Source organism: Aquarana catesbeiana, linkage group LG09, assembly GCF_042186555.1.
Source record: "Aquarana catesbeiana isolate 2022-GZ linkage group LG09, ASM4218655v1, whole genome shotgun sequence".
Lineage (NCBI taxonomy): Eukaryota > Metazoa > Chordata > Amphibia > Anura > Ranidae > Aquarana > Aquarana catesbeiana.
This window is the reverse complement of record NC_133332.1, coordinates 74282923-74305977: the sequence shown is the minus strand read 5'-3', so window position 1 is coordinate 74305977 and position 23055 is coordinate 74282923.

Genomic DNA, 23055 nt, shown 5'->3' with positions numbered 1-23055 from the left:
CGGAAGTGGGGAAGGGTACCTGTCAAAAACAGGTACCCTTTCCCCTGAAAGATACCAAATGTGGCACTGGAGGGGGGGGGGAAGCAGATAAGCGTAAGTTACACTTTTGGGTGGAACTCCGCTTTAAACACAAGTTTGGAACAAGCGTAAAAGAGTATTACAGTATTACTTCTGCTATGATACATGACAGCTTCCCATTGTTAATGGTTAAGGACACCAGCTGGTGCATGCATCAGCCCCATCCACTTACCAGGAATACCCGAGCATGTAAGCAAATGGAAGGGGGTATAAAAAAAGCACATGGGGTTATGGTATGAATTCCCCCCTCCCCCAAGGATAAGGGCACTGCCACTGTATTCCCTCCTGTTTTATGCCCTTATTTAGGCACTCTCTCAGCCTCTCCATGGTCATTGTTGGCTTTCGTTTCAACCTCATAGAGCAGCCTTTTTCAGCCAGGTGCCTTGAGGTTTCTTCATGGGTGCACTTGGCAAAATGCTTAAAAATTGCCCAAATATTGTATATAGGTGGGAGGTGGATGAAGCCTGCCTTTTAGTTACACAAAACCACAGGTTTTTACTGTGCGCCATTACGACCTTCTAGCTGCCAACCTTCTAAAAAACAAATGGCATCATCGGTTGATAAGGAGTATGTCAGTCACCTGTATAGCATCCTTGTTTGACCCTCCCCTGCCCCTCTCCATCACCACTGGGGTCATATTAGCTGAGTGATGGAGAAAAACTGGGGAAGAAGAGAAACATTGGAATACTAGTCAGTACTAATTTGCACCTCTAACATTGGGTGTCCTACTTGTGTGGATGTTGCTGTATTATGTACAACTATTAGAATAGTTTTTACATTTTAGAATAGGGTGCCTTACAACTGTCCATAGTTTTAAAGGATGCCTCGAGACTGTCCATAATTTTGGAGGTTGCCTCGAGACTGTCCATAATTTTGGGGGTTGCCTCAAGATTGTCCCTAATTTTAAAGGTGACTTGAATGAAAAAAGTTTGAGAAACGTTGTCATAGAGTAAGGAAGCTTTTAGATAGAGGTGTCTTTTCACCTATCTAAAAAAAAAAAAAAAAAAAAAAAACATAATTTGTAATGTGCCAAGCAGGAATAAACTACATTAGATTCTACTTTGAAATTTTCTTGGTTAATTGACATTGTCTGTGGATTGTGTTGAGTCAGCAAGTTCCAATACTGTCCATACAGACTGGATTTCAAAAGGTATGTCTTTTGCATTAAGTGATATTTGAGAAATACAGTCCGTCTATATCCATTTCTCTGTTGCATCTAAAACATTATCTTTATACTGATGTGTATAGGTGACAGGAGAACATTTTTAGTGCATTAGAGATCAGTATGACTAAGTTGAGGATAATTCCATTCATTAGAGATTAACACGCGCCTTAGAGTGTCAGCTTAATGTTTAAGAGAGACAAAAATGCACTTACTGGAAATCCAGAAAATAAATTCCCCGGGAGGAGTACAAGCTACTGAAGTAAAGAGCACTATATCTGTTAAATAGCATAGCTAATGTGCTGGTGAGTTGTGTAGAACAGCATCCCTTTAAAGTATGCAATATTTTGAGGCACCCCATTCTGAAAGATAAAAAATTTAAGGAGACCAGAGCCTAGAAAAATGTTAATTTAATTCTCAATTAAATTAACTTCACATCAGAAGTCCCCCTTTTACATCTGAGGTTCCCCCATGACATCAGAGTCCCACCTATACACTATAGACCCCCTCCATGACATCATAATCACTCCTATACATCGGAGGCCCCTATACACAAGTCCGCCCATCACATCGGAGTCCCTCATAACATCAGAGTATCCCATCACATCAGAGACCCCCCATCACATCAGAACCTCCCTAACACATGAGAGCCGCCCTGTCACACCAAAGTTCCCCCATCACAATGCTGATCCACGGCAAATTGGTTACCGTACTTGCTTGCGGAGTCCAGACAGGTTACTGCAGCATCCTGGTTGAGAAATACTGGTGTACAGCCATACAACTAATTGTATAGAACAGGATGGTAGTCTAGAAGTTTGCTCTGTTGCCTTGCAGCAATGGGTTCTTCTCTGAAATGATATTATAAAGGCACTATCTGCCTTAGAATAAACAGTCTCTTCATGTATGTGTTTACTCTGTGCACGCAGTTATATTGCAACAATCAGATAAAGATGAGACAGTGTACGGTTTTACAAGGGATGATTTGAAATGGCTCCAACTATCAGTACTGCTAGTTATCACACACACACACACCACCTGTGCATATCTGTGCATTTATTTTTTCTTTGAAGAAAAGGAAGTGACTATTTGATTGCTTGTGCATGGTATTTAGCAATCAGCCAAAAAGAGAATTCAGTGACAGGTCCTGGTGGCTCAGCTATGCACTGAATGATTGATAGTTATCCATATGTAGCACCCTCTACCCAGTGTAGGTGCTAGAGTGAGATTTTTTTGTAGTGCAGGTAAATTTAAGCAGGCCTAGCCAGAATCTAGGCCTGTTTGTTTTGCTCTGTGGGCAGAGAGTGGCTTAGAGTAGGCTGGTGACTCACAGCTAGTTTCATCTTTCGGTAACCTCCCTTCTGCTTCTAGAGGATTCTAGAAGGGAGGTGGAGAAGAGAAGTGGAGCTGTCTGGGGTGTTCTAAGGAGCCCTGAACAATCCACATCCTGGATTGGCTGGGGGCAGACCTCTTTAAATACCTAGATTCAGCCCAGCTGGGGAGGAGTTGTTTGGGTGGAAGAACTGGAGATGGAGTATTAGGCTGTCTGGGTCTTGGAGGGAGCCCCCCAGTCTGGGGGTTGACCTTGGACCAGGGGCTCGGAGCTGAACAGGAATCCCATCCAACCCAAGGAGTGTCCTGAACAGGAGCAGGAGAGGACAGCGGGGAATACTGCTGGGCAAGTCTCCAGGAGGGATCCAGCAGGTGTCAGTGAGTGGCAAGCACAGTCGGGAGAGCTGGGAGAGGCATGACAGAGAGGACTGGGAGTGTGCAGTCAGAGATGTATGTAGAGCCAGCAGGAGAGACTGTGATGCTACTGACAGTGAAGTCAGGCCACTGCCGCCAGGAGGGCTGTCAGGGTCTGCAAAGGGCTGACTGGGATTAGTAGTCCACCAAAGAGGGCAGCTAGCACCAGAACTTTCTTTTGCTACACTATAGGGGTCTGTGGTCCCTGCCTGTAATAAGGAACTTTAAGGCCTGGCTGAAGCCAGAGTTATGCCTAACCATGTGCTAGCTGCAACTAAAGAATTGTGTTGGAGGGAGAAGAAGCAAGTGTTGTGCAGGAGGAGAATATCTGAATTGTCCCAATCCATGCAAGAATAATTTTCTGGGCATCCCATAAATTCCTTAAAGCGGAGTTCCACCCAAAAGTGGAACTTCCGCTTTAAGCACTCCTTGCCCCCTTACATGCCACATTTGGAAAGGCATTTTTTTGGGGGGTGTGTACCTTTTTTTTATAGGGACTTCCTTTTTTCGCTTCTTGGCCACTTAGGTGACTCCTCCTCTCCCCTTAGGTGGCCCCTCCATCCCTGCAATCTTCTGGGACATGTCACTGGTCCCAGAAGATTGCCTGGCCAATAGCAGGGCGAAGCGCGACTTGCGCATGCGCAGTGCGTGCCCGGCCGTTAAGCAGTAAGCTGTCACGGCCGGGTGCCCGCAGTTGCTATGATGGCGCCGCGGAGAGGAAGGGAAGAGGAGCGAGGCTCTGGACGGCCGCATCGCTGGACCATAGGACAGGTGAGTGTCTGTTTAATAAAAGTCAGCAGCTACACTTTTTGTAGCTGCTGACTTTTAATAAACTAAAAAAAGGGTGGAACTCCGCTTTAACACCATCCAAGTTCTGATCCCTTAATAAAATATAAAAACAAAGCTGATGGACTTGTTCATTGTCTTGGAGTATCTGGAAGTGAATGCCGGGCTGGGCAGGGTGACAGGTGGGCCACAATCACTCAGCAGCCCCTAAGGGGATACCGCTACACATAACTAATAGGGATTAGCTCAGCATTCGTAAAGTCCAGACTGAACTTTGGTTATTCAGAAGTTTGGCTCTGATTCAAAGTTTTGGGATGTTTGGTGGGAATTGCTCTGCTGAATGTCCCATGATGCATTGCTAGAGTCATCATTGGCCATAGTCATACACCAGAACTCTGGTCAGTAGAGATGAGCCGAACACCCCTACGGTTCGGTTCGCACCAGAACCTGCGAACGGACCGAAAGTTTGCACGAACGTTAGAACCCCATTGACGTCTATGGGACTCGAACGTTCAAAATCAAAAGTGCTCACTTTAAAGGATAATTTTCATGGTATTGTCCTAAAAAGGGTTTGGGGACCGGGTCCTGCCCCAGGGGACATGTATCAATGCAAAAAAAACTTTTAAAAACGGACGTTTTTTCGGGAGCAGTGATTTTAATGATGCTTAAAGTAAAAAAAAAAAAGTGAAATATTCCTTTAAATATCGTACCTGGGGGGTGTCTATAGTATGCCTGTAAAGTGGCGCATGTTTCCCGTGCTTAGAACAGTCCCTGCACAAAATGACATTTTTAAAGGAAAAAAAGTCATTTAAAACTGCTTGCGGCTTTAATGTTATGTCGGGTCCTGTCAATATGGATGAAAATCAGTGAGACAAACGGCATGGGTACCCTCCAGTCCATTACCAGGCCCTTTGGGTCCTGTATGGATATTAAGGGGAACCCAAATTAAAAAAAGGAAAGGCGTGGGGCCCCCAGGCCCTATATATTCTGAACAGCAGTATACAGGCGGTGCAAACAAGACAGGGACTGTAGGTTTGTTGTTAAGTAGAATCTGTTTGTAATTTTGAACTGATACATTTTTAAAGTGAAGCTTCAGCCACAAAATCTGTTTTTAAGCTTTTTGGAAAACATAGGGAAGAGTTATCACCCCTGTGACATTTGTTTTGCTGTCTGTGCTCCTCTTCAGAAGATTTCACCTCACTTTTTGTCCCAATGACAAATGTTTTTTGAAAATTTGGGGTTTTTAGTGAAACAAGGATTGGTGATAAAGCATCAGTGGAAAGGAGAAAAGTTTTTCCCATATTAACTCTTATGCCCCGTACACACGGTTGGACATTGATCGGACATTCCGACAACAAAATCCTAGGATTTTTCCCAACGGATGTTGGCTCAAACTTGTTTTGCCTACACACGGTCGCACAAAGTTGTCGGAATTTCGATCGACAACCACGCGGTCACGTATACCACGTACGACGAGACTAGAAAAGGCCGGTTCAGAACCAAGCGCGGCACCCTTTGGGCTCCTTTTGCTAATCTCGTGTTAGTAAAAGGTTGGTGAGAGACGATTCGCGCTTTTTCAGACTCGTGGCTTTCAGATCGTTTTCTGCCGTTCAGTTTGTGCTTGTGGGTTTGTATCTGCTCTTCAGTGCGTGCAAGCAAGTTCCGTGTGACTTTAAGGAGTCATTGTATTCTTGTTCGTTCGTTACTGGTTTTCAGGTCGCTCTTCACAGGCCTTGCTGTTCTTCAGTGCATTCTGTTACTTCGTTCTGAGCAGCCGACCGTTTTCTAGCCATGTTTCGTATGCGTGCTCCTCGTAGAGTTCGTGCTGTGCGGGGGCTTGGTGTTGGGGTCCTGACCTTGACACAAGTCCAGTCCATGAACAGGGTGGGGAGGAGTTCATGGACCAAGAATTGGTTGCTTCAGCGTGACCAGTTCTGTCATATGCCTTTGCTCCGTGAGATCCGTGAGAATAATCCTGATGATTTCAGGAACTTTCTCAGGATGACGGACCACGTGTTTCACCGTCTGTTGACTTCGCTGACCCCCTATATTAGCAGGCAGGATACCTGCATGAGGCAAGCCATCACTCCGGAGCAGAGGTTGGTCGCTACCTTGCGGTATTTGGCCACAGGGAGAAGTCTGCAGGACTTGAAGTTCTCAACAGGCATCTCCCCCCAGGCTCTTCTTTGTGGACATTTACTGCTTGTGTTTGTTTGAGCTGACCCTGACAGAAATGTGTGGAGTGCAGAAAATGTCGTGATTGTGTAACCTTATACAAAGCACTGTTGGCTGTTATTTACTAAATGCAAAGACACTTTGCACTACCAGTGCACTTGCAACTGCACTGAAACTACACTTGTAGTGCAAAGTGGATTTGCCCTTAGGAAATAACCCCCATTTTCTCATAAAACAACAATTACATCACCCCAAAAGTGTTGTAGCGTTGAGACAATAATCCACACATTCTTGATGAACAATCTTTTTAATACCTGCACAATCACATGTGCATTTACCAAAGGTTTTTCTGACAAACCAACATGTTTGTTGTATATCAATTTTTGTGGTGTCATTATTCAAAATCAAAATGTGCATTTTATAGAAAACAGGCCTGTGTAAAACCCACAAGAAAGACACAAATCTTGATCTTACAAAGTTCACATTTGGTAGAACTTGAAGGCAATATCAGACATGAGTATTTAGGAACTGTGTTTGATATTGCATTCAGATGGGGTGAAATCACCCCAGGAAAAGCCAAATTTGGAAGATGCACACAAATTTCCCAATGTCAACATGTGCTATCTGCCATCACGGGGGATGAAGGGACGTGTTTTGGGGGAGAAAGCCCTTCCTCACCGCTACTTTATTATTGCACCCCCAAAACGCGTCCATTGATCTCCCGTGATGGCAGATAGCACATGTTGGCACACTGTGTGCATCCTCCAAATTTGGCTTTGGGAAAAATCACAAAAACATTTCGCACATTGTAGCACACAAAAGAAGAAAGTGATTTGGAGGGGTTTTAAACTCGCCCCAAAACATCAATGATGTTTTTATATTTTGGAATAACATCATTGATGTTTTGCTTGATGTTTTCCAATTGTAAATTACACCCCATGATCTCCCCGATCAGGATCTGGGCACTTTCGGATGTGAAAGGATCTTCATCCACAACCTCACGATCACCTAAAAAGAGAGGAACCCCAAAATAAATTAGGTTTCACAAAAAATGCCGCCATCCATCTCTTATCTGAGCCTGTGGTTGCAGACACTTACCTGTTGTGGTGACTAGTTCTACCACGTCTTCTTCCTCCTGCTCATCTTGTGTTGGGGGGATTTCCCCTTCTTCCAGAGGGGGGGGGGCTCTGGTCTCCTCAGATGAGGGGTGTCCTCCGAGTCTTTTATCCCCTATGTAAAACAAAAATGGTATACTTAGCACACAGATATTTGATGGCAGAACTATAAAGATGAAACATTGCTTGGAAGTGGGGTACAATGATCTATTTTAGCAGAGTTCCAAGATGTAGCTTTTTTAGTGTCCTTTGTCAAGCTGCAATACTTTACCTGTTTGGTACAAGCTTCAAAGATGTAGCCCCCCCTATAGTATACACTGGAGCACCTGCGTGGCCCCCCTAATAAAAAGGGTGTTCTTGTGTCCCACACTAGTGCTCCAGTGTCCAGATGTGAAAACAGCTGCTGAGTGTCCTCTCCTTACACAGAATCTAGTTTGCATTTCATTCTAGTAACAAAGCCATCTACACAACCCAATTCTTTGAAGCCAAGTATAGGGCGTCAAAATGGTGGCCAAATGCATATGGGCTAAACAATGGTATTTTATAGTCCGAAATAAAAATGTGTGATCCGAACGAATAATGTGCCCATGAACATGAAAGTTGCCATTTTAAACTGTACAACAGTTCCTAAAAGCACATGGAGCAGCACGAACGTAATAAACACAAAAAGAATAGGAACACAGCACAACTACTTACTTTTTTGCAGCACTCTCCGGATCTTTCTGTACTGCTCATGTTCTCGTAATTTCAGGTCCGACCACCGCTTCCTGAGCTGATCTTTCGATCGTCGTACCCCGAATTCCCGGTGCAGACTCCTGACCACTTTCGCCATGATCTTGGCCTTTCGGACATTGTGGTTGGGGTAAGGCCCATACTTTCCATCATAGTCGGCCTTCTTCAGGATGTCCACCATCTCCAACATCTCCCCAAAGGACATATTTGAGTCCTTCAATCTCCTTCTGGATCGGGACGTTTCAGGCTCTGGCCTTTCCTCCTCCTCCTCGTTGCTGTAATTAGCACGATCCTGCTGTCTATCCGCCATGTGCTCTTCCTCCACTGCGCCGAACGAAAAGGGGCGGGGAATAGAATAGAAAGAACGTCAGGGGCGGGCGGAGTTATACGCATGCGCAGTGTGTATAAATCGTAACGCGCGCGTCTTACGTACAATCTGTGAGCGGAGGAAGGAGCATCGGAGACGCCGATCGTGCTAACGAAGGTAGGATCTAAACTTGGGCCTATTGAAATTGAAATTGAAGCCTATATTGTAACAAGATTAGGGGAGTTTGGCCTGACATTAGGGTTTGTCTTGCAGAGAAAATGGATGGGTTCAACAACCACAATTTCCTGCCCCTCTTCATTGACAAATACAGGGAGCTGCCCTGTCTGTGGCAGGTCAGACACCCCCACTATAACCACAAACAGAAGAGGCAGGCAGCGCTGGAGAAACTGCTGGAGTTGGTGAAGCCGGTGGTCCCCACAGCAACCATCCCCTATTTAAAAGCTAAAATTGGTGGCCTGAGGAGCACATATCTTAAGGAGCGCAAGAAGGTCACAGATTCCCAGAGGTCCGGAGCTGCAGCAGATGACGTTTATGTCCCCAGGTTGTGGTACTATGAGAGACTGCGATTTCTGTCAAACCACACTGAAGTCAGGGAATCCCTCTCTACTCTTCCTTCCACTCTTCCTTCCATACCAGCTGAGGCTTCCGACGTCCAACCTGGGCCTTCCAGCCAGGAAGAAGTGGATGAGCCCAGCTGTAGTCAGGTATAGAATTCTTCTACAGATTTCTGGGCAATAAATAAATGATGTTTACTAGATGTTATTATTGATCACTAATTGCTGATTAAAAAAAGTGTTTTACATATCAATAGACAGTAGTGGGCACCCAAAATTGGGACAAGAATGAAAACTGCTGGGCTCAGAAGGATAGTCTGTTATATTTGTTAACATTCAATTTGCAGCAGTCAGGAGGTGAAAATTGTGTGTGATTGATGTAAAAAATACTAAAACTATGTCCCTTTTTCATATACAGGAAGACCTCAGCCAGGAGGAGGTTGTGGAATGTGGCAGTCAGGAGGAGGCGGGGGTTTGTGGCAGCCAGGAGGAGGCGGGGATTAGTGGCAGCCAGGAGGAGGCGGGGCTAAGTGTCAGCCAAGAGAAGCCTGGGACAAGTCGCAGCCTGACTGAGTCTCAGGTTCCTCCCCTCCGCCTGCCATACAAAAGGGCCAGGAAGGCCACTCCCAGTCCTGTGCAGGATTCAGCATACAGGCTGATCCAGGAGGCTTCTGCGTCCCTCAGAGCCTTCCCCAGTCCTGAAGAGGCCTTTGCCTGCATGGCTGCCACCAAATTGCAGGGCATGCAGGAGGGCCAACGCAAGATCTCTGAGGACCTGATTTATAAAGTCCTACGTAAGGGGGAGAGTGGGGAACTGACACACAAGACGGATGTCATTGAGAGGGACGATCCTCCTCCTCCTCCTCCTCCTGCTGCCACAACTCCACCACCACAGCCAAAGCCTGGAAGGAAGCGTGGAAAGAAGACCAAAGAGTGATGGCCCTGGGTTCAGTCTGGTCTGACAGAAGATGCAGTCTCTCGTATGACCACAGCCTGGGGACACAGATGTCATCTGCTGCTTTCCGGATCTCTGGGACTTCTGGACCAGACTGCTCTCCCATAGATATGGACTCCTCAGGCCACCAATTTTGCTTTTAAATAATTGATGTCTGCCCTGGGGGTCCAAGGCTTCACCCACTTCTGCAGTTTCTCCAGCGTTGCCTCCCTCTTTGTTTAGTTGTGACCCCTTAATAAAATATTTTTAGGTAAATTCTACTCTCCTGTGTGTGTTTTCATCCAAAAAGGACAGTTTGTTGGTGACGATTCAGGTACATTTCTAACATAAAATGTGAAATTAACAAGGGACAACAACACCAAACAATCTCCTACAGATTAAATAGAACAACATATTAGTGGTGTTGTGGGAACTTGTCACAAAAAACACACAAACATTTTCGGGAGTACAAATCAAAATCACCAAAAAAAAAAAAAAATATGTTGTCAGATGTGAGAAATCAAAATATATTGAGGGAATCCCGAGAAATAGTAACGAAATAAGTTTGTGAGAAGTGTGTGTGAATATGAGCAGCAAAACGACTTAATTCTTGTCACATTATAAAGAAGAAGAGAGTGCGCTGTATTAAACCATTTTTAACATTGCAGCGTGACGAAAGTGCTGTATCCATTACGAACGCTAAGTTTACCAGAACGAGCTGTCCCGTGTCGGAATTTCTTCTGAGCATGCGTGGCACTTTGTGCGTCGGAACAGGCCACACACGGTCGGAATTGACGCGATCGGATTTTGTTGTCGGAAAATTTTATCTCCTGCTGTCCAACTTTGTGTGTCGGAAAATCCGATGGAAAATGTCCGATGGAGCTCACACACGGTCGGAATTTCCGACAACACGCTCCGATCGGACATTGTCCATCGGAAAATCTGACCGTGTGTACGGGGCATAACAGGAGAGAATTTCTCTTCCTATGGGGTAGATTTCATCTCACTTCCTGTTGTCTCCTTCCGTTTGCAAGTAGGAGTCATTTGTAAGTTGGATGTTTGAAAGTAGGGGCCTGCCCTATATACTCAGCAGAAATTTGGGCCTTAGGTGTTGTTGTGGCCTCAACACTGTAACCCCTCACAGGGCCCTGCTGTGAAATATTAGATCAAGAATTTTTAATTACATGCCCCTGTTGAACAGGGCAGGAAAAATTGGGCCTTTGGTGTTGGTGGTGCCACAACACTGTAAGTCCTCACAGTTAATCTTGGTGGGCGCAGAAACAGGTCCTGCTGTGAAATATTCAATCAAGAATTGTAATTACATGCCCCTGTTGAACAGGGACTGAAAAATTGGGCCTTTGGTGGTGGTGGTGGTGCTGGTGCCACAACACTGTAAGTCCTCACAGTTAATCTTGGTGGGCGCAGAAACGGGCCCTGCTGTGAAATATTAGATCAAAAATTGTAATTACACGCCCCTGTTAAACAGGGGCTGAGAAATTGGGCCTTAGGCACTGGTGCCACAACACTGCAACCCCTCACAGATACTCTAGTTGGAGCGCAGGAACGAGCCCTGCTGCAAAGAATTGCATCAAAAATTGTAATTACATGCCCCTGTTAAACAGGGGCTTAAAAATTGGGCCTTAGGCAATGGTGGCGGCGCCCAGAACCAAAAATGTTTTTACAAGCTATCAGCATGATCATTGAGGAGGAAGAGGATAATTACTCAGCATAACAGGATAGTCACTCAGCATCAGCATAGGCAGTCTTTGAAGGGATCTGACATTTAAAAAAAAAATATTCGGTTACATCAGCATCAGGTGCTTGGTAGCTGGTGGTGATCCAAGACTGATTCATTTTTAGGAAGGTCGGTCGATCGACCGAGTCGGTGGATAGAGGCACCCTGTGATCGGTTACAAAGCCTAAAGCAGCACTGAATGTGCGTTCCGAAAGAACGCTGGATGCTGAACAGGCCAGTAGCTCAATTGCATACTGTGCAAGCTCTGGCCAGTGATCCATCCTTAAGACCCAGTAACCCAGAGGATTTTCGGTGGGAAAGGTGTCCAAGTCAGATCTTGCCCCTAGGTATTTCTGCACCATGTAAAACAGACGCTGGCGATGGTTGCTGGAACCGATCATACCTTGGGGCTGCGGGCTAAAAAATTGTCTGAACGCATCGGTCAGACGGCCACCTTCTCCACCGCTCCTTCTTTGACTGACCGAAGCCTCAGCAACACATTGTCCAGAAACAGGAGTTTGTAACCTCCCAGTCTCTGGGAACGCGTTGCACAGACCTTTCTGCAAGGCCTCCCGAAGATGTTTCATCCTCTGCTCCCTCTGTGACGGCAAGATAAGGTCCGCAACCTTACCCTTATAACGTGGATCAAGGAGGGTTGCCAGCCAGTATTGGTCCTTCTCCTTGATCCCACGAATACGAGGATCCTTCCGCAGGCTTTGCAGGATCAGGAAGGCCATGCAGCGTAGGTTTGCTGAGGCATTCGGTCCGGAGTCCTCTGGGTCACTAAGGACGACATGGTCCACAGCCACCTCCTCCCAGCCACGTACAAGTCCATGTGTTTCTTGGGACTGATCCCTTAAAGACTGCTGCTGATGCTGAGTGCCAGGCTCCACCTCCATACTGACACAATCCTCCTCCTCCTCCTCCTCCTCCTCCTCTTCAATTAAGCTTTGACAAAAAAATCTAGAAGCTGATTGGTTTCTATGCAGAGCTGCACCAGATTATGCAATCTCCAGTTTTTGTAAATCAACCTCATGTGTGATACTGAATAGAAGATCACAACACGCTATGCTCTGTGACTTGTTTTGGCCTTGTTCAGCAATTTGATGTGACATTTTTTTGTGGTACTGAATCTGCTGCTTTCAACACTCAATTAAGGTATGTTACTGCTACACCACCGACTAAAAAGTAATTTTGGGGTAGAAATCAATCATATTGGGTTCCTGCTGCTGTATGTAAGCCAAGTAATTATGTAAAAGTGAAGTAAATGATTAGACATGTAATAATGTGCTGCCAAAATATGGTGTTGCTGGCGCGGTCTCTGAGAATTGTAACATTCTGTAATGCCAGGAACAGCTTTAAGGCATTACCTAAGCATGTTATTTAACCTTTTGACTGCCACCGATATATGGCATATGTCAGCAGAGGCGGGGGGGGGGGGGTTTACACACAGTAAATCTAACATCCCAACTGTTGACTGTCAGATGGAAGAGATGGAGTGGCTGTACAGATGCCTGATTGCTTCTACACACCCTGGTAACACCCCCCCCCCCAATCTAAAAGACCTCAATATCTCTTTGTAGAGAACCTGCCATGCTAACACATAGTATCACATAAAGGACCTTTTTGTCCCGTCATAAAAAAAAAAAACAGGGTTTCGTTAAAGAAAGAAGTGTAAACAAAAAAATTAGGTTACATCCAAGCACCTAATCCACCCCCCCCCCCCCACACACACACACACACACACACACACATTTTGAAGCCCCCCACCCCGATATACTTGCACGTACTAACATAAACACATGCGTCAGAGGTGCAGACATAAGGTTAATATTCTCCAGCTTACATATCGCCTTGCATGCTGAAGTGAGAACAGTAATTCTAGGTCCAATAATAATGGCTTACTCCAAACTGATGACATGTAGAGGCTTTTAAAATGCCTCTTATGAAAGATTTAGGGTACCTATGTTTGTTATAGTTTCACAGGTGCATTGAAATGTAAACTTGACATGTTGAGTATCTATTTACTTGGTGAAGCCTCGTCTTTTATATTCTACCAGAAATTGGGTAATATATTGCATTTGTGTGCCATAAAATTAACGTAAGTGTATTTTTTACTGAAACTTTATGCATGATAAACCATTGCATTACTATCATGTGACATAAAAGATGTCACTACATCACACCACAGAAAGTACCACATTTTATTTCCCAGGGTCTCTGTTTCAGAGAATATATAATTTGGGGGGGATTTAACCACTTTCCTACTGGGCACTTTTGCCCCCTCCCTGCCTAGGCCAATTATCAGCTTTCAGTGCTGTCACACTTTGAATGACAAGTGTGCGGTCATGCAACACTGTACCCATATGACATTTTTATAATTTTTTCTCGCAAATAGAGCTTTCTTTTGGTTGTATTTAATCACTGCTTGTTTTTTTTATTTATTGCTAAATAAACGAAAAAAGGCCAAAAAGTTTGAAAAAAAATACACTTTTTATAGTTATAAAATTTTGCAAACAGGTAATTTTTCTCCTTCACTGAGTAGCGCTGATGAGGCTGCACCAATGGGCACTAATAGGCTGCACAGATGGGCACTGATGGGCACTGATGAGGCAGCACTGGTGGGCACTGATGAGGCAGCACTGGTAGGCACTGATGAGGCAGCACTGGTAGGCACTAATAGGTGGCACTGATAGGCACTACTGATATGCACTGGTAGGCGGCACTAATGAGCAATGATAGGCAGTACTGATAGGTGGCACTGATGAGGAAGCACTGATGGGCACTGATTGGCGGCATTGATGGGCACTGATTGGCAGCACTGGTGGGCACTGATTGGCAGCACTGGTGGGCACTGTAGGGACTGCACTGATAATCAGGACACTGATAATCAGTGCCCTGATTATCAGTGTAGATGTCCCTTTTACACAAGTCGGTTATCAAAAAAAGGAATGCCGATAACCGGCTTATGGTTACATCATGATTAGCTGTGACTGGGCATAGCTAATCACTTGATAAAGGGCTGCTGATTGGCTCTTTACCTCAATCTGTGATCAGCTGTTTCCAGGGGACACAACGATCACACAGTGCGCTGCCCATATGCCACAGCGGGCGCGATCACAGGAGGACGTCATATGATGCCCTCCCAGAACTGGTCATCATTCGGCAATAGAGCGGTCGGCAAGTGGTTAAGTAAATTTCAGTCCTCAAATGATCATTTAAATATGTGTGAAAATGGCACTGGCAGCTAAAGGATTAAAATAATTACATGTTTTTAATGTTTTCCTGAAACTTGCCTCTCCCCATTGAATGATAATTTTAAATTTTGTTTTTTCTTTGGTACATATCCTCCATGTCAGTACCCTGCCCCCATGCTTTTTTTTAGTCAATCTCTTGACTCTCAGTTTAGAAACTGAATGTTCAGCTCCCATTGATTTTAACAAGGTTTGGATGCTCTATACGAACTGCCATAATGTTCCCTGAACCGAACCCAGGTACATTCATTGCATCACTAATCACCATCATTCTTCTTAATTATTTTTCACTTTGCTGGCCACTGTAAAGAATTTTGGCACACAGGCCCCCACTCCTCTAACCGGCATCTGTTTGTCAGCAACCCAGGTAAGTCCTCTCTACCAGGAGTCAGCAGTCTCATCCTTGTGTAACACTGGGCACTTTTACTGAGCTGCAGAACTTTATTTATTCACAAGATAGCAGGGCCAACTAGTTTGCATAACTATAATTAGAATACAGTGACCAGGGGCAGTCTGGGAGATGTAGTCTGGGATGAGAATCTCACACACTGCTGAATTGGGGCCACAACTATAAGGCCCATAAGCATCAGGAGGGAAGAGGGACAATATATAAATAAAAGTCCGAGAAGCAGTCGGACAGTTGCGGAGAGAAGCACTAACTAGGAAGGAATGCGAGAGCTGTGCTGTGCTGAAAGTGGGCAGGGCTGGATTGCATAAGATGGGGCCATGCCAGAGCCAACGGGCGGACTGCTGTGTTGAGAGCTGAGCCGGCGAGTTGATCAGGAGCATAAGCACCCATCATCCAGAATTGCTGTTTGAGTTGCCCTAGTCGCGGCCACTGCTCTTTATGCACATCCATAATACCTCAGTACTTACCTCTCCACCACCCCCCTTACTGCTCTTTTTGGAACTTGCCTTATCTCTGCCTAGCTGCCCTAAGGGGGCTACCCACTTACTCAGCCTAATTCTACATTTATCTGCTGTTGAACTCCACTCCTCAAGACATCTTCACTGCTTTTGCGCACTAACATTAAGGGCCCCAACATTGCTGCCAAAATCTTACTTTAAAAACTGCTCAGAACTGCTACAAACCTGAGGGCAGGACTGGGTTGCTGTTAGTGCGTTAAACCCACAGGCTTAAGCCTAGTCCATTGTCTGAGAGACCTCAAGTGACTTGGCTTGTTATACCTCTTACTAGTCCTCTACGGTTACTTGGAGCGTGACCTCTCAGTCGAAGAACTGCTGCTTACGCTCTTTGTACTGCAGTATATGCTGTATCTGACATAAGGGATATCTGGGTTTATTGCATTGTTTTGTATTGTACTGTTTTCATGCTTTGACATTGAATCACTGATCTGCTTTGTTGCCTCTTTTTGGTCTGCCAGTACTGTTTGTTTAGTTTCCTAACTAAGCAGCTATTTTCATGTGACTGCTGGGAGTTCCCGGCCAAGGTACTCTGGTGGTCTGAGATTCCGCCTAGGGCCACAGAGAACAGAGGATCCAATACTCGGATGTCTGGGAGTTTGCTTGATAGCTCTGGTCTATGTTATTTGTGGCTCTGCCCTGGGTTGTTCTGCCTCAGTAGCTCTCAATAGGCCAGTCTCTCTCTCCTTTGCAGCTTTGCCCACACTGTCAGAAGTCTTTGAGCTCCATTCAGTACTGAAGCGGAACCCCTGTGCAACTCTATCTCCTGCAGCTTAATCCACAGCAATCCTACAGTCCCTCTGCCACCTGCAGACCACACCGCTGCTGTGCAATTACTGTCTCCCTCCCCTCTTGCAAGGGAATTTTTTTCCTGGCCTCACAGTACTATCCCACACTTGGAGACAGAAGAATAGGCTTCACTGTCTGCTGAATACTTGGGCCGCCGACCGTGCTACATGTTCTAATGGTGACATCTTACGCCACGCCCGAGTGAACTTTGAGTGAATAATTAGGGCTGGGAAATAAACAGGGTCTTTCAAATTTCTCTAGATGCAATGATCATTTTAAAAACAAATGAAAATTGAGCAATCATACCCGTGCTCGTGTGGCCAGTTTAAAGTGACCCTCTGCTTTCATTGTTCATTTTAATGCCACCCCCCCCCCCCCCCCCCACATATATTTTCCTTCCATCTGCACCCCTGCAGCTCTGGTAGGCTGACAAGATACTAATTCCCAGTACTTCTGGGAATGGAAAAGATTGAGATTCTCACCCTTTCTTCCCATCTGACACCACTGCTCTCATGTAGGGGAAAGAAGAAAGTCCTAAAACCTGTGTACAATCAGAGATTGATGTGGAGCTTACACAAAAATTCTTCTTCTTGCTCCCATGGATGAACAGAGCAGCAGGGGAGTGAAGGAAGGTGAGTGTAAACATGGTAGGGGCAAAGCACAGAAATACTTTAAAAAAGGATTGGGGCCAGCCTAGTGGCATTCAAATATTTACATATTCTTAACATTTGGTAAATAAGCTTGAAAAGAAGCTGCAGACACTGTGGAGCAATTCATCTTCAAATTTCTTAAAAGAAGCAAAGAAGTATATTAAGTTAAGAATTGCCACACACTCTCTCCTGCCTCCTGTGAGATTAAAGGCTGGCAGGCTGTCAGATCACTGCTGACAGCGGGGAGAGGGGTAAGCCTGGTTGCTGCAATTAAATTGAAAGCACTTTCTGCTATAAATTTTAGGGATGAATTACTCTACAGTACCTGCAGCTACAGAGGTAAGAGTGGGCTTGTTTTAGAAAATATTTACTGTTTGGCTTTAATATTGTTGATTTAAATATCCTTTTGCCATTTTTTAAACTGCTTCCCGTCCGGGTCATTGTAAAATGACGCCCGAGCAGGAGCCCTATTGTTCTGGGTGGACATCATATGATGTCCTCCCCAGAACGGGCTGCGTCCTGGTACAATCTGTCACCAGCTGTGTCCACTGGACACAACCGGTGAAAGATCAGTGTACCGGCCTGCTTCTGGTACCATGTGATTGCTGTGACCAATCACACCAGATCATATGACAATTGTAAACAGTGAATGGCTTTGATTCATGCCATTCATTGTGCACTATTGTGTTGATCTCTGTGATTGACTGGTCACAGTGATCATATGGTACAGACAGGTCCAATCACAGTCCATCTGTACCATGTGATTAGCTGTCGCCAATCACTAAGGATGAGCTCCGGCGTGTTCGCACAGCCCACGTGCAGAGCCCGCCAGGAAGTTGGCACTGCGCTGCACTAATCACAGGCAGTGAGACATTATCCCGATGCACGGCTGCAGAGATCGGGAAATGTCTCACTGCCTGTGATTAGCGCAGCACAGTGCCAACTTTCTTGCGGGCTCTGCATGTGGGGTGTGCGAACACGCCGGGGCTCATCCTTACCAATCACAGCTAATCACAATAATACACACTGAATTAATGCTAAATGCTTGCTTACAACAGTAAAATTCACTGCTATAAGCAATCATAGTATATAAGAAAAAAAACAAAAAACTAATCACCTCTCCAGAGTAGTACAGTGTTACACCGTATTGCTCTGGTCACAGTATGTAAAAAACAAATAATAATAATTTTTAACATTTTTTTTTTCAAATCTTGTAATATTTTTTTTTCTTTTTTTACTTTTATTTTACATGGTGACAGTATGTAAAAAAAAAATAGCAATTTTTAACATTTTTTTCAAATCATGTAATATATATATATATATATATTTTTACATACTGTCACTAGTCAGTGTCCCTGCTTACCGCCACACCAGTTACATGATGATGGTGTACTGCACTGGAGACAGTATATAAAAATGAAAAAAAGTGAAATTTTTTTTTTAATTTCTGCATTTTCCAAAAAATTGTGACCAAAAATTACAACTTTAAAAAAGCGCTTCATGTCTCTTACTGAAGACCTTTCTACTTGTCTATTTTCAAAAAGTGGTCATTTGGGGGGATATTTGTACTCACCTGGCATTTTTGGGCCTCAAGAGGATTGATTAATTTTCATAGGTTGCATGACCACGCAGTTGTCATTCAAAGTGTGACAGCACTGAAAGCTAAAAATTGGCCTGGGCAGGAAGGTGGTAAAAGTGTCCGGAATTGAAGTGGTTAATATCCATAGCCTGGCCTCAGTTCTACTTTAAGGTTGTGGCTACAGATGAAAATGTGAAGCACTTGTCAGTAAGACAAAAAAACTTTTATTGCCGCGTACACACGATCAGAATTTTCGTCGGAAAAACCTTAGATGGTTTTTCCGACGGAATTCAGCTCAAACTTGTCTTGAATACTCACGGTCACACAAAAGTTCAATGAAACTTTTGAACGTCAAGAACGTGGTGATGTACAACATGTACGGCGGCACTAGAAAAGGGTCCATATGAATCGCGCCACCCTTTGGGCTCCTTCTACTAATCTCGTGTTTATCTCATGTTAGTAGAAGTTTGGTGAGAGACAATTCGTGCTTTTCAGCCTCGTGCTTTTCATATCGTTACTGTTCTTCAGTTTGTGCTTGTGGGTTTGTGGGTTGAGTGGCCAACTGACAGAAAATACACACCTTTCTGAGTTTGTCCATCCTCCTCCTCCTCCACCTCCTCCACCTCATGCCACAACTCGACGAACAAAGCCACACCGTGCAGAGAAGCATGCAAGTAAGAAAAGAGAGTGATGGTCTGGGTTCAGTCTGGTCTGACAGAAGACGCAGGCTGTGTAGTACCACAGCCTGGGGACATATATGTGATCTGCTGCTGTTCCTGATCTCTCGGATTCCTGGGGTCCAAAGGCTTCGCAAATTTCTGCAGTTTCTCCAGCGTTGCCTTCCCTCTTTCTTTTGTAATGACCCAGAATAAATGGTAATTTTGTTTTCAGCAAATATTTGCCTATGTGTTTTTATTAAAAAAGGACAGTTTGTTTGTGAGTAGGCAGGTACATTTCAACCTCCTTGAGGTTAAAAAATACAAGATAATAATGTTGTTGTGGTAACTTGACACACATAAAAAAATGGAGATCACTAGAAAATAATTTTAAAATAATCAAAAAAAAAAAAAGGAAAAATCACTATAAAAATAATTCTAAACATTATTATGGAGATCTGGCTTTAAAAACTAAATATTATTAAGGAGATCACAAGAAATAAAGAAATAAGTTTATCAGAACTCTGTGTGAATATCAGCAACAAAACAACTTCATTCTTCTAGCATTATAAAGAGCAAAAAAATGCGCTGCATTAAAAGATCCAAAAATTTACAGCGTGACGAATGTGCTATCTCCATTACAAACGCTAGTTTTACTAGACGGAGCGCTTCCGTCTCGTACTTGATTTTGAGCATGCATGGTTTTTTGTGCCTCAGAATTGTATACAGACGAAGGGAATTTCCAATGGAAAAATAGAGAACCTGCTCTCAATCTTTTGCTGGCGGAAATTCCGCCAGCAAAAGTCCGATGGAGCATATGCACGGTCGGAATTTCCGACCAGAAGCACACATCGAACTTTTGCTGGTGGAAATTCCGATCGTGTGTATGCGGCATAAGTGTTAGGTGCTCTATTTGCCATAAAATATTTTTGTTAAGGGAGTTGTTAACACGGGGTTAAATCTTTTGCTATCAAGTCACTAAATATCACATGTAGACATAGCCTTAAGATGAGGAACATTGCCCAACAAACACCATCTCTATGCTATTGATGAGCAATTAATCTCCTTCTTACAGTCAAATCCATGTAGGAATTTAATCGGTAATGCTTTCTGCTACAAAACTAAATTGTAAGATTGCGCAGTTGTAGGAGATCAATTGCATGGCAACGTGACTTCAATTCTGCTGTGTTGCAGGTCACATAAAAAGCAATCTGAAGCAATATTGCATTGGATGGACAGAGATATTGGTCGCACAGTCAGGTGGTTAAAAATCCTGTGTAGACCCAGCATTAAGCTACCTTCAGATAATTTATAATCTAGCTGTTAGATCTTCCATAATCCTGCCTCTGAAGGTATTTTAAAAGAGGTATTGTTATACAAACGTGTGTTTGCACTATGCAAACACACACTATATTACCAAAAGTATTGGGACGCTTTCCTTTACACGCACATGAACTTTAATGGCATCCCAGTGTTAGTCCTTGGGTTCAATATTGAGCTGGCTCACCCTTTGGAGCTCTAACAGCTTTAACTCTTGGGAAGGCTGTCCACAAGGTTTAGGAGTGTGTCTATGGGAATGTTTGACCAATCTTCCAGAAGTGCATTTGTGAGGTTAGACACTGATGTGGACGAAAAGGCCTGGCTCTCAGTGTCCGCTCTAATTCATCCCAAAGGTGTTCTATGGAGTTGAGGTCAGGACTTGCTCATCCATGTCTTTATGGACCTTGCTTTGTGCATTGGTCCAAATCATTTGATGGAGGGGAATTATGATGTGGGGTTGTTTTTTAGGGGTTGGGTTTGGCCCCTTAGTTCCAGTGAAGGGAACTCTTAAGGCGTCAGCATACCAAGACATTTTGGACAATTTCATGCTCCCAACTTTGTGGAAACAGTTTGAGGATGGCTCCTTACTGTTCCAACATGACTGCTCACCACTGCACAAAGCAACGTCCATAAAGACAGGAATAAATACGTTTGGGGTGGAGGAACTTGATTGGCTTGCACAGAGTCCTGACCTCAACCCGATAGAACACCTTTGGGATAAATTAGAGCAGAGACTGAGAGCCAGGCTTTCTCGTCCAACATCAGTGCCTGACCTGACAAATGCGCTTCTGGAAGAATGGTGAAACATTCCTATAGACACACTCCTAAATCTTGTGGACAGCCTTCCCAGAAGAGTTGAAGCTGTTATAGCTGCAAAGGGTGGGTCAACTAAATATTGAACCCTACGGATGCCATTAAAGTTCATGTGCATGTAAAGGAAGGTGTCCCAATACTTTTGTTAATATAGTGTATATGCTCATACCAGCACAGAGGGGAGGAGGAACACCAAACAGACAATACTGCAAGTTGCCTGTCTTGGGTAGTTACAGGAGAGGGGAAATCCAATGTCAATTGACCCCCCAAACATGGGCAATGGATAACTGTCATGACCAGGTGAGGCATACACACATAGATACGAACATTTTCCAGGGTACAAAAAAAGGGAGTACAGTCCCAGACCACAACCTGGTAACTCTGTTAATGCTAACAACAACATACAAAAGTACTGGCAACAAGATATTCAATTGTGGGTGCACAATACTAGAAAATTTGTTCAGTGCGAATGTAGCAAAAAAACAAATGTTTTTACTGTAGGTTATTTCCTGTGCTGGACAAATGTTTTTCACTGATTTAAAATGGAAAATACCACATTTGGCCACTAGATCTAGATGATGCCAATATAGGAAATTCCTTTTTTTTGGGGAAAAACTTTGGGGAAGGCCATTTCTGTTCCAACATGTCCTTGTGCACAAAGCCAGCTACATGGCTTTGAAGTCTTGATGTTGAGAAATGTCAGTGACCTGTAGAGACCTAAACGCAACCCTACTTAATACCTTTGGGATTTACTGGAACACCAATTGAAAAACAGGTCTTCCCATACATTGGCACCTGATTTCTTAAGTGCACTTTTGATTGAATTGGCACTAATCCCCACAGGCACAATCCAAAATCTTGTGGTAAGCTTTCCCAGAGTAGTGAAGTCCACAAAAGGGCCACCTCTGTATTAACTCTCATGATTTTGGAAAGGGATGTCCACCAAGCTCATACAGGTGTAATGGTCGGGTGTCCTCGGGCTTTTGCCTATATATTGTAGCTTCTTCTACTGGCTAATCTATAGATGCCTATAATTAACCCAATAACAACAATGTGAAAGAGCAAGCATATAAAAATGGGAAAATCTGTTTAGGATTTATTTTATGATAAATGTTGTTTCTTTTAGAACTTGTGTACATGAGCATTTAACCCCAGATGATGTCTTATTGAGACGAAACCGGTCGGGATGGGCTCTGCTGATGCCACTGCGATATTTGATTTTACTTCCATGCCTTTTAATGCCTTCTCAAATGTGAGTGACCATTTTACTTATTTCAATAAAATGCCTTTTATGTAAATGGAATCACACTAGGTGGCCCAATTTTTTTCCTTTTACCATATATAATACTGTGAGGATCCGTTCTTGATCTTTGGTCACTGTTCCCTTGGTGGATACCCATTGATGTTATACATTGTGATGGTCCCCTGCCTGATTGGTCTACATCGGAAACCGTGTATGCTAATTTTCTTCCCTGGGTGCGTTACACCACAAGCTCTGTTGACTCATCAGGCGTATACCTAGTTGGGTTCACCTTGTCTGGTAAGCCTCTTTCCTTTTGGTGGTGGATTTATCAGATTTATTTATCTTGAAAGTCACTTTATATATTGGAGTCAATTTAGGGACTTTCATTCTAATATATATACTAATATATAATATAAGATATAAACACTGTTGGTTTATGTAAACATCATCATTATTGTATATTAGAGTATTATTGTTTGTATATT